This window comes from Bos indicus, chromosome 22 (assembly GCF_029378745.1).
Source record: "Bos indicus isolate NIAB-ARS_2022 breed Sahiwal x Tharparkar chromosome 22, NIAB-ARS_B.indTharparkar_mat_pri_1.0, whole genome shotgun sequence".
NCBI classification, from domain to species: domain Eukaryota; kingdom Metazoa; phylum Chordata; class Mammalia; order Artiodactyla; family Bovidae; genus Bos; species Bos indicus.
Genome location: NC_091781.1, coordinates 435,649 through 450,871, shown reverse-complemented (window position 1 = coordinate 450,871; position 15,223 = coordinate 435,649).

Below are 15,223 nucleotides of genomic sequence, written 5' to 3'. Positions count from 1 at the left end.
CCAGGAGGCAAGTCGCGCGGCAGGGCGAGTGGAGGGAAGCTGCCAGCCGTTTGCTCCCTCCGAAGACACCGTCGTGTCACCCCTGAATAGACCTGGTAAGGTTTATAAAAGAAGCAGTCTCCGCCGTGTGAGGCTTGTTCCAAGGAGGCACGTGAACCTATTGTGTGCCTGCAGGTTCTTCGTCCCTCTCATCCCTGCGCTTACCGTGGGATGGTACACCCTCCCCACGTGTGACTGCAAGGATGGCCAAAGGATGAGGAGGCAGACCGAGAATGGAAGGCTCCCTATGCCTCATCTCTCACTTAAATGTGGTGCTTTCATGCCCACGTCCCCCTGCGCTGTCCCTGCATGCACACCCTCTACATCTGGACCATGTTGAAGCCCACCGTCCCGCTGGTAAGCTTGCAATGTCCTTCGCCTCTGCTGAACTGACTTTCCACCCCTCAGTACCACGTGAAAAGAAAGAAAGAAAGTTCAGTCGTGTCCAACTCTTTGCGACCCTATTGACTGTACAGTACATTTAATTCTCCAGTCCAGAATACTGGAGTGGGTAGCCTTTCCCTTCTCCAGGGGATCTTCCCAAAGCAGAGATCGAACCCGGATCTCCTGCATTGCAGACGGATTCTTTACCAGCTAAGCCATAAGGGAAGCTTCCAGTACCACGTACTTACCATATTTTTCCCCCCACATCTTGGTTCAGATTGCATCTCATTTGTACAGTTATTCAACAAGTATTTATTGAGCTTGTAAGTTGTACCAGATCATGAGCTGGAGAGGCAGTTCGTGGGGGAGGTGGGGAGGGAGGCGAGAAAACTCTGCCTAGTGTCTAAAGGGAGAGATAGTCTCTTGCACCAGTAGGATGCAAAGTGCAGAGACCTGGGAGTACTGAATAGGAAAAGACATTACCACACCTGGTTGTTCAGCAGCCCCAGACGTTACTAAATGAACAATTGAAAGAATTGCAGACTTCTGTCTCTGGGTTACCTAATCACTTACAAGGTAGGTGCAACATAACCGAGCCCTTAACTACTGATGTTTTAGTTCAATTTTTCAGTCTGAAGCATTACTTGGGACTCTTTAGAAAAGAAAAGGTCTTCAACGAGAAGGGGTTATGCTAGTCTCTGAGTTAACCCACCTCTTCTTCCATAAAAATAGGCCCCCAGGGTTTAGCATACTGAGGATTTCACTTTTCAGTTTCCTTTGCTCTAGGTGTTTGCTTAGGCTTCAATAACAAAGTACCAGACTGGACGACTTAAGCAACAGAAATTTATTTTACTCATAGTTCCAAAGAGAAGAAGTTCACAATCAATGGGTCAACCAGGTTGATTTCCTTTGAGACTTCTCTCCGTGTCTGGCAGGTAGCCACCCTTTTGTTGCATCTTCACGTGCTGATCCTTCTGTGTACAGGGCCCTCGTGGCCCTGTGCAAATTTCCTCTTGTAAGGGCACCACCAGATTGGATTCAGGTCCACAACAATGGCCTTATTTTACCTCTCTCACCTTTTTTTTTTTTTTTTAACTTCTCCAGGCCTCAGTTTCTTTTTCTTTTTTATTTATTTATTTTTTAACTTTACAATATTGTGTTGGTTTTGCCATATATCAACATGAATCTGCCACATGTATACATGTGTTCCCCATCCTGAACCGTCCTCCCTCCTTCCTCCCCGTACCTTAAGGTTCTGTCTCCAAAAAGAATCACACTCAGAGGTACTGATGATTAGGATTTCAACATATGAGTTGGAGAAGATACAATTCAGCCCACAATATTCCACCACTGTCCTTCCCGAATTCATGTCCTTCTCAAACACGTGGACATAGAATATTGCCTACCAAAGCACTAAACAAAGGATGATGTGGGCATCAGGCCCTCAACCACTGTGCTCCGCCAGACTGCACACCCTGAAAAGATTCAGGATAGAGGAAAGCAGGACAGTGGCCATAGATAGTTAAGGTACATAGAAAAGGAGTTATTTCAGTGAGCCCAGACTCTTGCATCTTCCCATACAGAGAAAAGTGCTAAATTTCTTAATTTGAGGTGCCTGGTTTTTCATTATTAGTAATCTTTTGATGTTCACACTACCTAATTTTTGGTTTTCTTCTTTTTTTTTTTCCAAAAACTCCTATATATCCTGTACCTCCCTCCTTCCTTACCTCTTTGGAACAGTCCTTCAGAGGTATCTGAGAGGCTGTCTCCCAGGTTTAAGTCCTCAGTAAGTCCACAAAAAACATCATTTTCAACTTTTAGGTTGTGTGTTTTTTTTTAAGTTGACACACACAAAATACATTCACCTCCAACCCAAGAGCCCAAAAGTCTTACCCATTATAGCATCAACTCTTAAATCCCAAATCTCATCTAAATTCCATCTGCTTCACATGTGCGCGAGACTTGAGGTGCCACTCATCCTGAGGGAAAATTCCTCTTCAGCTGTGAACTTATGAAACCTGACAAATTATTTACTTCCAAGATACAAGTGGGACAGGCGTAGTACAGACATTGCCATTCCAAAATAGATGTATAGGAGAAAAAGGAAGCAGGGATGGGTTCCAAACAAATCCAAATCCAGCAGGAAAAATTCTTAGATTTTAAGTCTTGAGAATAATTCTCTTTGCCTCAGTGCTATGTTTTCTGGGCTCACTAGGGTTGAATCTCTGGCATCTGGGCCTACTGACAGGGTGCAGCAGAGGAAAGCTTGCCTCCTCAGCCCTGGATGCTGGCAGCTTGGCCCACTGGAACCTAGTAAGTGGCCCTGCTCTCTGAAACTGAGGAGACAGTTCCACCTGAAGGTCATTTCCCTCTTTTCTTGAAGGATAATGCATGTTCAAAGCCAAATAGTTCTGTTGTCCCATCCTGAAGAATCCGCAATAGTCTTCCCTCATTTTATACTATTTCTGTCCCCTTTAGTTCAAGACATTGGTGTTCCTGCTGTTACAACCCCATTGTGTGTGTGTGTGTGTGTGTGTGTGTGTATTACTTACTTTATTTAAAAATAAAATTTTGAGTTTTTAATACAAATGTGATAGAAAATAAAAAAATATAGAAAGGAAAAATAAAGTCACCATTGAACCTACTATCCAGACATAATCTTGATAACATTTTGGTGCATTTCCTGTTGGTAAATTATTTGTGTGTGTGTGTATGTGTATTTATTTTAATTGGAGGCTAATTGCTTTACAATACTGTAGTGGTTTTTGCCACACATTGACATGAATCAGCCATGGATGTACATGTGTCCACATCCTGAACCCCCCTCCTACCCCCGTGCCCATCCCATCCCTCACGGTCATCCCAGTGCACCAGCCCTGAGCACCCTGTCTCATGCATTGAACCTGGACTGGTGATTCATTTCACGTATAATATACATGTTTCAGTGCTATTCTCTCAAAAATCATCTCACCCTCGCCTTCTCCCACAGAGTCCAAAAGACTGTTCTATACATCTGTGTCTCTTTTGCTGTCTTGCATATAGGGTCATCGTTACCATCTTTCTAAATTTCATATATATGCATTAATATACTGTATTGGTGTTTTTCTTTCTGACTTACTTCACTCTGTATAATAGACTCCAGTTTCATCCACTTCATTAGAACTGATTCAAATGTACTCTTTTTATGGCTGAGTAATACTCCATTGTGTATATGTACCACAGCTTTCTTATCCATTCGTCTGCCAATGGACATCTAGGTTGCTTCCATGTACTGGCTATTATAAACAGTGCTGCGATGAACATTGGGGTACACATGTCTCTTTCAATTCTGGTTTCCTCAGTGTGTATGCCCAGCAGTGGGATTGCTGGGTAATATACAACCCCATTTATATTCCCAGTTTCTGCTGAGACAGTGGACTAGATCCATAGGTCATGCTGAAATCTCTTTATTTTTTAACCATTTTTTAATTGAAGTACAGTAGATTTACAATGTTGTGTTAGTTTCACATGTACAGCAAAGAGATTCGTATATACATTCATATGTATATGTATCTTCAGATATATATATATATATGTATATAATTTTTCAGATTCTCTAACCTATAAGGAGAGAGAATCTGAAAAATATTATAGATATTGAGTATAGTTCCCTGTGCTATATCGTAGGTAACTAGTTGGTTATCTATTTTATATATATGTAATCTGTGTACAGAATGATTGTCTAACCACTCTTGGGATTCTCTCTAAAATATTATATTGACTTTAAAAGTGCACAATATGAGAGTTTCGAGTTAAGTTGTATCTGGAGCAAAATGAGGACTGCAGCCCAAAGGACAGTAACTCAGAGAGCTCTGAGAAACTGTTCTAAAGAGGCAAGGGGCAAGGTCAGTAAATATGTCATCTTGTTGCAGGGGGAACACATTCAATCAACCAAATAATTTTCCAGAAAATTTCTCCTAGTCTCATGAAGCTTTCTGCTAGTCACAAGGAACAGTCGTCACCATGAAAGATTTTAGTGCTTTTCTACATATGAGGAGATAAAATAATTGGGCTCATAAAATCGACTCCTGAAAATACCTATCTAAAGATCTATCTTTCCAGTTTTCTCCCCAAAGACAGAGTGCCTCATTTCTGCTTTCCACCTTGAACTCCCTTCAAGTATTGTTGAAGGTCAGCAGCTGCAGCAGCACATGACTTAATCCTTGTAGAGGGAGATGGCAAGTGCCCATTTGTTGTTGTTGTTCTAGTGCTAAGTTGTGTCCATCTCATTGTTACCCCCATGGACTGCAGCATGCCAGCTTCTCTGTCCTTCACTATCTCGAGGAGTTTGCTCAAACTCATGTCCATTGAGTTGGCGATGCCATCCAACCATCTCATCCTCTGTCGCCCCCCTTCTCCTTTTGCCTTCAATCTTTCCCAGCATCAGGGTCTTTTCAATGAGTAGACTTTTCCCATCTGGTGTCTAAAGTATTGGAGCTTCAACTTCAGCATCAATCCTTCCAATGAATATCAGGGTTAATTTCATTTAGGATTGACTGGTTTGATCTCTTTTGCAGTCCAAGGACACTCAAGAGTCTTCTCCAGCACCACAGTTCAAAACCATCAATTCTTTGACACTCAGCCTTTTTTCATGGTCCATTTCTCACATCCATACATGACTACTGGAAAAACCATATATGGACCTTTGTTGGCAGAGTGATCTCTGCTCTTTAATATTCTGGCATTCAGTCCCATCACTTCATAGCAAATAGATGGGGAAGAAATGGAAGCAGTGACAGACTTTATTTTCTTGGGCTCCAAAATCACTGCAGATGGTGACTGTAGCCAGGAAATTAAAGACACTTTCTGCTTGGAAGAAAAGCTATGACAAACCTAGACAGCGACCATAAAGAAGATTGAGCACTGAAAAATTGATGCTTTTGAACTTTGGTGCTGGAGAAGACTCCTGAGAGTCCCTTTGACAACAAGGAGATCAAACCAGTCAATCTTAAAGGAAATCAACCCTGTCACTGGAAGGACTGATACTGAAGCTGAAGATCCAATACTTTGTCCACCTGATGTGAAGAGTCAACTCATTGGAAAAGACCCTGATGCTGGGAAAGATAAGGCAGAGGAAGAAGAGGGCAACAAAGAATGAGTTGCTTAGATGGCATCATTGACTCAATGGACATGAGTTTCAGCAAACTCCTGAAGGACAGGAGATAGTGAAGGAGAGGAAAGCCTGGCATGCTGTAGTCCATGGGATATCAAAGAGTCAGACATGACTGAGTGAACAATAACAACTAGCTTTGTCATAGCTTTCCTACCAAGAAGCAAGCATCTTCTAATTTCATGGCTGCAGTCACTGTCTGCAGTGATTTTGGAGGCCAAGAAAAAAAAAAAATCTGTCCCTTCTTCCCATTTTTCCCCTTCTGTTTGTCATGAAGTGATTGAAACAAGTGCCATTAGTTTTTGAATGCTGAGTTTTAAGCCAGCTTTTTCACTCTTTTCTTTCATGCTATTAAAGAGGTTCTTTAATAGCTCTTCATGTTCTGCCATTAGAGTGGTATCATCTGCATATCTGAGGTTGCTGATACTTCTCCTGGCAATCTTGATTCTAGCTTGTGATTCATCCAGCCAAGCATTTCACATCATGTACTCTGCATATAAGTAAGCAGGGTGACAATATACAGCCTTGACTGTACTCCTTTCCCAATTTTGAACCAGTCTGTTTTTACATGTCTGGTTCTAACCATTGCTTCTTTATCTGCATACAGGTTTCTCGGGAGAGAGGTAGGGTGTTCTGGTATTCCCATGTCTTTGAGAATTTTCTGCAGTTTGTTGTGATCCACACAACTTGACTAAAGTCAAGGCTTTAGTGCAGTCAATGAAGCAGATGTAGGTGTTTTTCTGGAATTCTCCTACTTTCTCTGTAATCCAGCAAATGTTGGCAATTTGATCTTTGATTCCTCTGCCTTTTCTAAACATCTGGAAGTTCTTGGTTCATGTACTGCTGAAGCCTAGATTAATGGATTTTGAGCATTACCTTGCTAGAATGTGAAATGAGTGCAATTGTATGGTAGTTGGAACATTCCTTGGCATTGTCCTTCTTGTGATTGGAATGAAAATGTACCTTTTCCAGTCCTGTGGCCACTGCTGAGTTTTCCATATTTGCTGGCATATTGAGTGCAGGACTTTAACAGCATCGTCTTTTAGGACTTCAAATATCTCAGGTGGAATTCCATCACCTGCACTAGCTTAATTCATGGTAATGCTTCCTAAGGCACACTTAACTTCACACTCCAGGATGTCTGGCTCTAGGTGAGTGACCACACCATTGTAGTTATCCAAGTCTTCAAGATCTGTTTTGTATAGTTCTTCTGTGTATTCTTGCCACCTCTTCTTAATCTCTTCTGCTTCTGTTAGGTCCTTGCCATTTCTGTCCTTTATCATGCCCATTCTTTCATGAAATATTCCCTTGACATCTCCAGTTTTTTTTGAAGAGATCTCTAGTCTTTCCCATCCTATTGTTTTCCTCTATTTCTTTGCGTTCATCACTTATGAAGGCCTTCTTATCTCTCCTTGATATTCTCTGGTACTCTGCATCCAGTTGGATATACCTTTCCCTTTTTCCCTTGCTTTAGCTTCTCTTCTTTTTTCAGGTATTTGTAAAACCTCATAAGACAGCCACTTTGCCTTCTTGCATTTCTTTTTCTTTAGGATGGTTTTGGTCACCGCCTCCTGTACAATGTCATGGATCTCCATATTTCTTCAGGTACTCTGTCTACCAGATCTAATCCCTTAAATCTACTTGTCACCTCCACTGTATAATCATAGGGGATTTGATTCAGGTCATACTTGAATGGCCTAGTGGTTTTTCTTACTTTATTCAATTCAAGCCTGAATTTTGCAGTAAGGAGCTAATGATCTGAGCCACGTCAGCTCCCAGTCTTGTTTTTGCTAACTCTATAGGGCTTCTGCATCTTTGGTTGCAAAGAACATAATCATTCTGATTTTAATATTGGCCATCTGGTGACGTCTATATGTAGAGATGTATCTTGTGTTGTTGGAAGAGTGTGTTTGCTATGACCATTGTAGTTTGTTGACAAAATTCTGTTAGCCTATGCCCTGTTTCATCTTGTACTCCAAAACCAAACTTGTCTGTTACTCCAGGTATCTCTTGAATTCCTATTTTTGCCTTCCAGTCCCCTATGATGAAGGACATCTTTTTTGGTGTTAGTTCTAGAAGATCTTGTAGGTCTTCATAGAACCAGTCAACTTCAACTTCTTTGGAATTAGAGGTTGGAGCATAGACTTGGATTACTGTTTGGCAAGTGCCAGTTTGTGGTTGACAGGGGCCCCTCTTGGTCACAAATTTGACCATTTCATGACCATTTCATCCCATGATGCTAGGAAGGCTCATTCCCAGGTCTAGCAAAGATTTCACTGATAGGTCACTTAGTTTTCTCTTACTGGACTAGGTCTATCAATAGTAACCAAAGGAGCTCTGGACCAGCTGCCTTCCTCAATCTGTTATGGTCCAGGAAATATTCCTGCTTGTTGTATCTTCCCATATCTAGAATTACAGTATTACAATCATTGATCACTTATAGATCTATATATTGATCGACTGTTTCAAATCACCTAGTCATCATTATTTTCATTGGAGGTTCAGTCACATGTTTCATAATGCTAGAAACAACAATCTTGTAAAACAGACAAAGTACAAATAACAGAGCTAGCAATATTATTAAAGGTAACAAAGAATTAAGCCAAGAACTTCCATTAGGTGCAACCCAGTATATCTGTTTTTTATCTTTCAGGGAAATTATCAGGTTAGTGCAAAAGTAATTGCAGTTTTACATTGTTGAACTTTGCTGTCTGATATTGGAATACATTCTTAAATGAGGTTATGTTATACATATATATATATGTTATATATCTTTATAATATATATAATATATATATGTTATATATCTTTGTAATATATATAACATATATGTTATATATCTTTGTAATATATATAACATATATATGTTATATATCTTTGTAATGCACATTTCTCATTTTATGATTTTTTGCTAATGATGTATTACTTACTGTGTATTTTATATTTATTTGAGACTATGGAGATAATGTTAGACAAAAAACAAACGAGTGATTTTATTTGAGTTCAAAATGGGTGTTAAAGCAGCAGAGACAACTCACAACATCAACAACACATTTGTCCCAGGAACTGCTAATGAATGTACAGTACAGTTGTGGTTCAAGAAGTTTTGCAAAGGAGACAAGAGCTTTGAAGATGAGCAGCACAGTGGCTGGCCATCAGAAGTTGACAGTGACCAGTTGAGAGCCTTCATCGAAGCTGATCCTCTTATAACTGCATGAAAAGTTGCTGAAGAACTCAACGTGAACCATTTGAAGCATTTGAAGCAAAATGAAAAGGTTAAAAAGCTTGATAAGTGTGTGCCTCAAGAACTGACTGCAAATCAGAAAAAAAAAAAATTGTTTTGAGGTGTTGTCTTCTCTTATTGTATGCAACAACAATGAACTATTTCTTGATTGGATTGTGCCATGCAATGAAAAGTGGATTTTCTACGACAACCAGAGACAACCAGCTCAGTGGCTGGACCAAGAGGAAGCTCCAAAGAACTTTCCAAAGCGAAACTTGCACCCCAAAAAGGTCATGGTCAGTGTTTGGTGGTCTGATTCTGCTCTGATCCACTATAGCTTTCTGAATCATGGTGAAACCATTCATCTGAGAAGTATGCTCAGCAAATCAATGAGATGCACCAAAACCTGCAATACCTGCAACAGGCATTGGTCAGCAGAAAGGGCCCAATTCTTTTCAAAATGCCAAAGCACACATAATACAACCAAAGCTTCAAAAGTTGAACAAATTGGGCTACAAAGTTTTGCCTCATCCACCATATTCACCTGATTTCTCAGCAACTGACTACCACTTCTTCAAGCATCTTGACATTTGCAGCTAAAATGCTTTCACAACCAGCATGAGGCATAAAATGTTTTCCAAGAGTTCATTGAGTCCTGAAGCACAGATTTCTACACTACAAGAATAAAGAAACTTATTTCTCATTGCAAAAATGTGTTGATTTTAATGGTTCCTATTTTGATTAGTGTAGATGTGTTTGAGCCTAGTTATAATGATTTAAAATTCACAATCTAAAACTGGAATTACATTTGACCAACCTAATATACATTGGCACTATCCATAAGGCTCCCAGCCCAATGTCCTAGTGTTACTAGGCTGGTTATGCTTAGCATAATTTAATTGTTCACAAGATAAAGTGAAAGTGAAAGTCACTGAGTTGTGTCTGACTCTTTGTGATCCCCATGGACTATACAGTCCATGGAATTCTCTAGGCAAGAATACTGGAGTGGGTAGCCTTTCCCTTCTCCAGTGGATCTTCCCAACCCAGGGATCAAACCCAGGTCTCCCGCATTGCAGACGGATTCTTTACCAGCTGAACCACAAAGGAAGCCCTCCTGAGATAAAGGGGGGTATTAACTCTTAAACGACCACAGCCAAGTGTTAACCACATGAATCCATCCCCTAATTGTGGGAAGTTTTATTCCCTGGCTAAATTTTTGCTTGTTGTTCTGATTGAGCTTGAGTAACTTAGAGGAAAATTCGTATTATGGACAGGGTCAGAGCAGGTATTATTAATTGACCAGGTAAGAGGATCCCACCTAGTAATATTAAAAGTAGCCTGAACAGGACTGAGCCTTCTTTCTTCTAAAATAAATTTTTAAGTGTCATCCAAATAGAGCCTTCGAGTGGAGAAATCCACCAAGGAAGTCTAGAAGTTCTAGGCATGTGTAATTGGCCACAACCCAACAATTGAATTTATTTTTAAAACTGGAATAGGATTTTGTCCATAATAGGAAACATTTGATCCATATGAAGATCCAAAAGTCAAAAAAACCCACTATAAATGATCATACAAATCATGTCTAGCACCTTAGGTAAGCTGTCTACTTCTGATGTCATCTTCATCTCACCCTGGTATAATTGTGGTTTCCTCTGAGTGTCTTTTTAAGGTGAGTTTGAGGTCAGCAGTAATGCTCAAAATTCTCCAAGCCAGGGTTCAGCAATACATGAACTGTGAAATTCCTGATGTTCAAGCTGGTTTTAGAAAAGGCAGAGGAACCAGAGATCAAATTGCCAACATCCACTGGATCATCGAAAAAGAAAGAAAGTTCCAAAAAAAAACACATCTATTTCTGCTTTATTGACTATGCCAAAGACTTTCACTGCGTGGATCACAATAAACTGTAGAAAATTCTAAAAGAGATGGGATTTTTGCATCTATGTTCATCAGTGATATTGGCCTGTAGTTTTCTTTTTTTGTGGGATCTTTGTCAGGTTTTGGTATTAGGGTGATGGTGGCCTCATAGAATGAGTTTGGAAGTTTACCTTCCTCTGCAATTTTCTGGAAGAGTTTGAGCAGGATAGGCGTTAGCTCTTCTCTAAATTTTTGGTAGAATTCAGCTGTGAAGCCGTCTGGACCGGGGCTTTTGTTTGCTGGAAGATTTTTGATTACAGTTTCAATTTCCATGCTTGTGATGGGTCTGTTAAGATTTTCTATTTCTTCCTGGTCCAGTTTTGGAAAGTTGTACTTTTCTAAGAATTTGTCCATTTCTTCCACGTTGTCCATTTTATTGGCATATAATTGTTGATAGTAGTCTCTTATGATCCTTTGTATTTCTGTGTTGTCTGTTGTGATCTCTCCATTTTCGTTTCTAATTTTGTTGATTTGATTTTTCTCCCTTTGTTTCTTGATGAGTCTGGCTAATGGTTTGTCAATTTTATTTATCCTTTCAAAGAACCAGCTTTTGGTTTTGTTGATTTTTGCTATGGTCTCTTTTGTTTCTTTTGCATTTATTTCTGCTCTAATTTTTAAGATTTCTTTCCTTCTACTAACCCTGGGGTTCTTCATTTCTTCCTTTTCTAGTTGCTTTAGGTGTAGAGTTAGGTTATTTATTTGACTTTTTTCTTGTTTCTTGATGTGTGCCTGTATTGCTATGAACTTTCCCCTTAGGACTGCTTTTACCGTGTCCCACAGGTTTTGGGTTGTTGTGTTTTCATTTTCATTCGTTTCTATGCGATCCAAAAGTCTACAAATAATAAGTGCTGGAGAGGGTGTGGAGAAAAGGGAACCCTTTTACACTGTTGGTGGGAATGCAAACTAGTACAGCCACTATGGAGAACAGTGTGGAGATTCCTTAAAAAACTGGAAATAGAACTGCCTTATGATCCAGCAACCCCACTGCTGGGCATACACACTGAGAAAACCAGAAGGGAAAGAGACACGTGTACCCCAATGTTCATCGCAGCACTGTTTATAATAGCCAAGACATGGAAGCAACCTAGATGTCCATCAGCAGATGAATGGATAAGAAAGCTGTGGTACATATACACAATGGAGTATTACTCAGCCATTAAAAAGAATACATTTGAATCAGTTCTAATGAGGTGGATGAAACTGGAGCCTATTATACAGAGTGAAGTAAGCCAGAAGGAAAAACATAAATACAGTATACTAACGCATATATATGGAATTTAGAAAGATGGTAACAATAACCCGGTGTACGAGACAGCAAAAGAGACACTGATGTATAGAACAGTCTTATGGACTCTGTGGGAGAGGGAGAGGGTGGGAAGATTGGGGAGAATGGCAATGAAACATGTAAAATATCATGTAGGAAACGAGTTGCCAGTCCAGGTTCGATGCATGATGCTGGATGCTTGGGGCTGGTACACTGGGACGGCCCAGAGGGATGGTATGGGGAGGGAGGAGGGAGGAGGGAGGAGGGTTCAGGATGGGGAACACATGTATACCTGTGGCGGATTCATTTTTATATTTGGCAAAACTAATACAATTATGTAAAGTTTAAAAATAAAAAAAAAAAATAATAAAAGAGAACAAGAAAAAAATAAATAAATAAATAAAAGAGATGGGAATACCAGACCACCTGACCTGCCTCTTAAGAAACCTGTATGCAGGTCAGGAAGCAACAGTTAGAACTGGACATGGAACAACAGACTGGTTCCAAATAGGAAAAGGAAGACGTTAGGCTGTATATCGTCACCTTGCTTCTTTAACCTCTATGCAGAGTACATCATGAGAAACATTGGGCTGGATGAAGCACAAGCTGGAATCAAGATTGCCGGGAGAAATATCAATAACCTCAGATATGCAGATGATACCACCCTTATGGCAGAAAGTGAAGAAGAACTAAAGAGCCTCTTGATGCACTTGAAAGAGGAGAGTGAAAAAGTTGGCTTAAAGCTCAACATTCAGAAAACTAAGATCATGGCATCTGATCCCATCACTTAATGGGAAATAGATGGGGACACAGTGGAAACAGTGGCTGATTTTATTTTGGGGGCTTCAAAATCACTGCAGATGGTGACTGCAGCCATGAAATTAAAAGACGCTTACTCCTTGGAAGGAAAGTTATGACCAACCTAGACAGCATATTAAAAAGCAGAGACATTACTTTGCCAACAAAGGTCTGTCTAGTCAAGGTTATGGTTTTACTTTTTCTTTTATTTTTTAACTTTACAATATTGTATCGGTTTTGTTATATATCAACATGAATCTGCCACAGGTATACATGCATTCCCCATCCTGAACCCTCCTCCCTCCTCCCTCCCCGTACCATCCCTCTGGGTCGTCCCAGTGCACCAGCCCCAAGCATCCAGTATCGTGCATCGAACCTGGACTAGCGACTCGTTTCATATATGATATTATACATGTTTCAGTGCCATTCTCCCAAATCATCCCACCCTCTCCCTCTCCCAGAGTCCAAAAGACTGTACTATGCATCAGTGTCTCTTTTGCTGTCTCATATACAGGGTTATTGTTACCATCTTTCTAAATTCCATATATATGCATTAGTATACTGTATTGATGTTTTTCTTTCTGGCTTACTTCACTCTATAATAGGCTCCAGTTTCATCCACTTTATTAGAACTGATTCAAATATATTCTTTTTAATGGCTGAGTAATACTCCATTGTGTATATGTACCACTGCTTACTTATCCATTCATCTGCTGATGGACATCTAGGTTGCTTCCATGTCCTGGCTATTCTAAACAGTGCTGCGATGAACATTGGGGTACCCGTGTTTCTTTCCATTCTGGTTTCCTCAGTGTGTATGTCCAGCAGTGGGATTGCTGGGTCATAAGGCAGTTCTATTTCCAGTTTTTTAAGGAATCACCACACTGTTCTCCATAGTGGCTGTACTAGTTTGCATTCCCACCAACAGTGTAAGAGGGTTCCCTTTTCTCCACACCCTCTCCAGCATTTATTGCTTGTAGACTTTTGGATCGCAGCCATTCTAACTGGTGTGAAATGGTACCTCATAGTGGTTTTGATTTGCATGTCTCTGATAATGAGTGATGTTGAGCACCTTTTCATGTGTTTGTTAGCCATCTGTATGTCTTCTTTGGAGAAATGTCTATTTAGTTCTTTGGCCCATTTTTTGATTGGGTCATTTATTTTTCTGGAATTGAGCTGTAGGAGTTGCTTGTATTTTTTTGAGATTAAATCTTTGTCAGTTGCTTCATTTGCTATTATTTTCTCCCATTCTGAAGGCTGTCTTTTCACTTTGCTTATTGTTTCCTTTGTTGTGCAGAAGCTTTGAAGTTTAATTAGGTCCCATTTGTTTATTTTTGCTTTTATTTCCAATATTCTTGGAGGTGGGTCATAGAGGATCCTGCTGTGATGTATGTCGGAGAGTGTTTTGCCTATGTTCTCCTCTAGGAGTTTTATAGTTTCTGGTCTCACATTTAGATCTTTAATCCATTTTGAGTTTATTTTTGTGTATGGTGTTAGAAAGTGTTCTAGTTTCATTCTTTTACAAGTGGTTGACCAGTTTTCCCAGCACCACTTGTTAAAGAGATTGTCTTTAATCCACTGTATATTCTTGTCTCCTTTGTCAAAGATAAGGTGTCCACAGGTGCATGGATTTATCTCTGGGCTTTCTATTTTGTTCTATTGATCTATATTTCTGTCTTTGTGCCAGTACCATACTGTCTTGATGACTGTGGCTTTGTAGTAGAGCCTGAAGTCAGGCAGGTTGATTCCTCCAGTTCCATTCTTCTTTCTCAAGATTGCTTTGGCTATAGTTTTTCCAGTGGTCATGTATGGATGTGAGAGTTAGACTATAAAGAAAGCTGAGCACCAAAGAATTGATGCTTTTAAACTGTGGTGTTGGAGAGGACTCTTGAGAGTCCCTTGGACTGCCAGGAGATCCAACTAGTCCATCCTAAAGGAGATCAGTCCTGGGTGTTCATTGGAAGGACTGATGTTGAAGCTGAAACTCCAGTACTTTGGCCACCTCATGCGAAGAGCTGACTCGTTTGAAAAGACCCTGATGCTGGGAAAGATTGAGGGCAGGAGGAGAAGGGAACGACGGAGGATGATATGATTCGATGGAATCACCGACTCAATGGACGTGGATTTGGGTGGACTCCAGGAGTTGGTGATGGACAGGGAGGCCTGGCGTGCTGCAGTTCATGGGGTTGCAAAGAGTCAGACACGACTGAGTGACTGAACTGAAATGAACTGAGATCAGCAGTCCCTTCTATAGGTCAGTCTCGGGTCAGGGCCTTTGGAAGTGGGAATTCATCTAAGAGCCAGTTTCCCTTTAGTTTCATTGTGCATGAACTAGTTAAGAGTACCTGATGAAGGTCCTCCCATCCAGGTTAGAGACTCCTTTAAATTGTGCCTTTTCCAGTAGGCATAATCCCCTGGTTGCAGGTTGTGGGCCATCTGATCTTCATCCAAA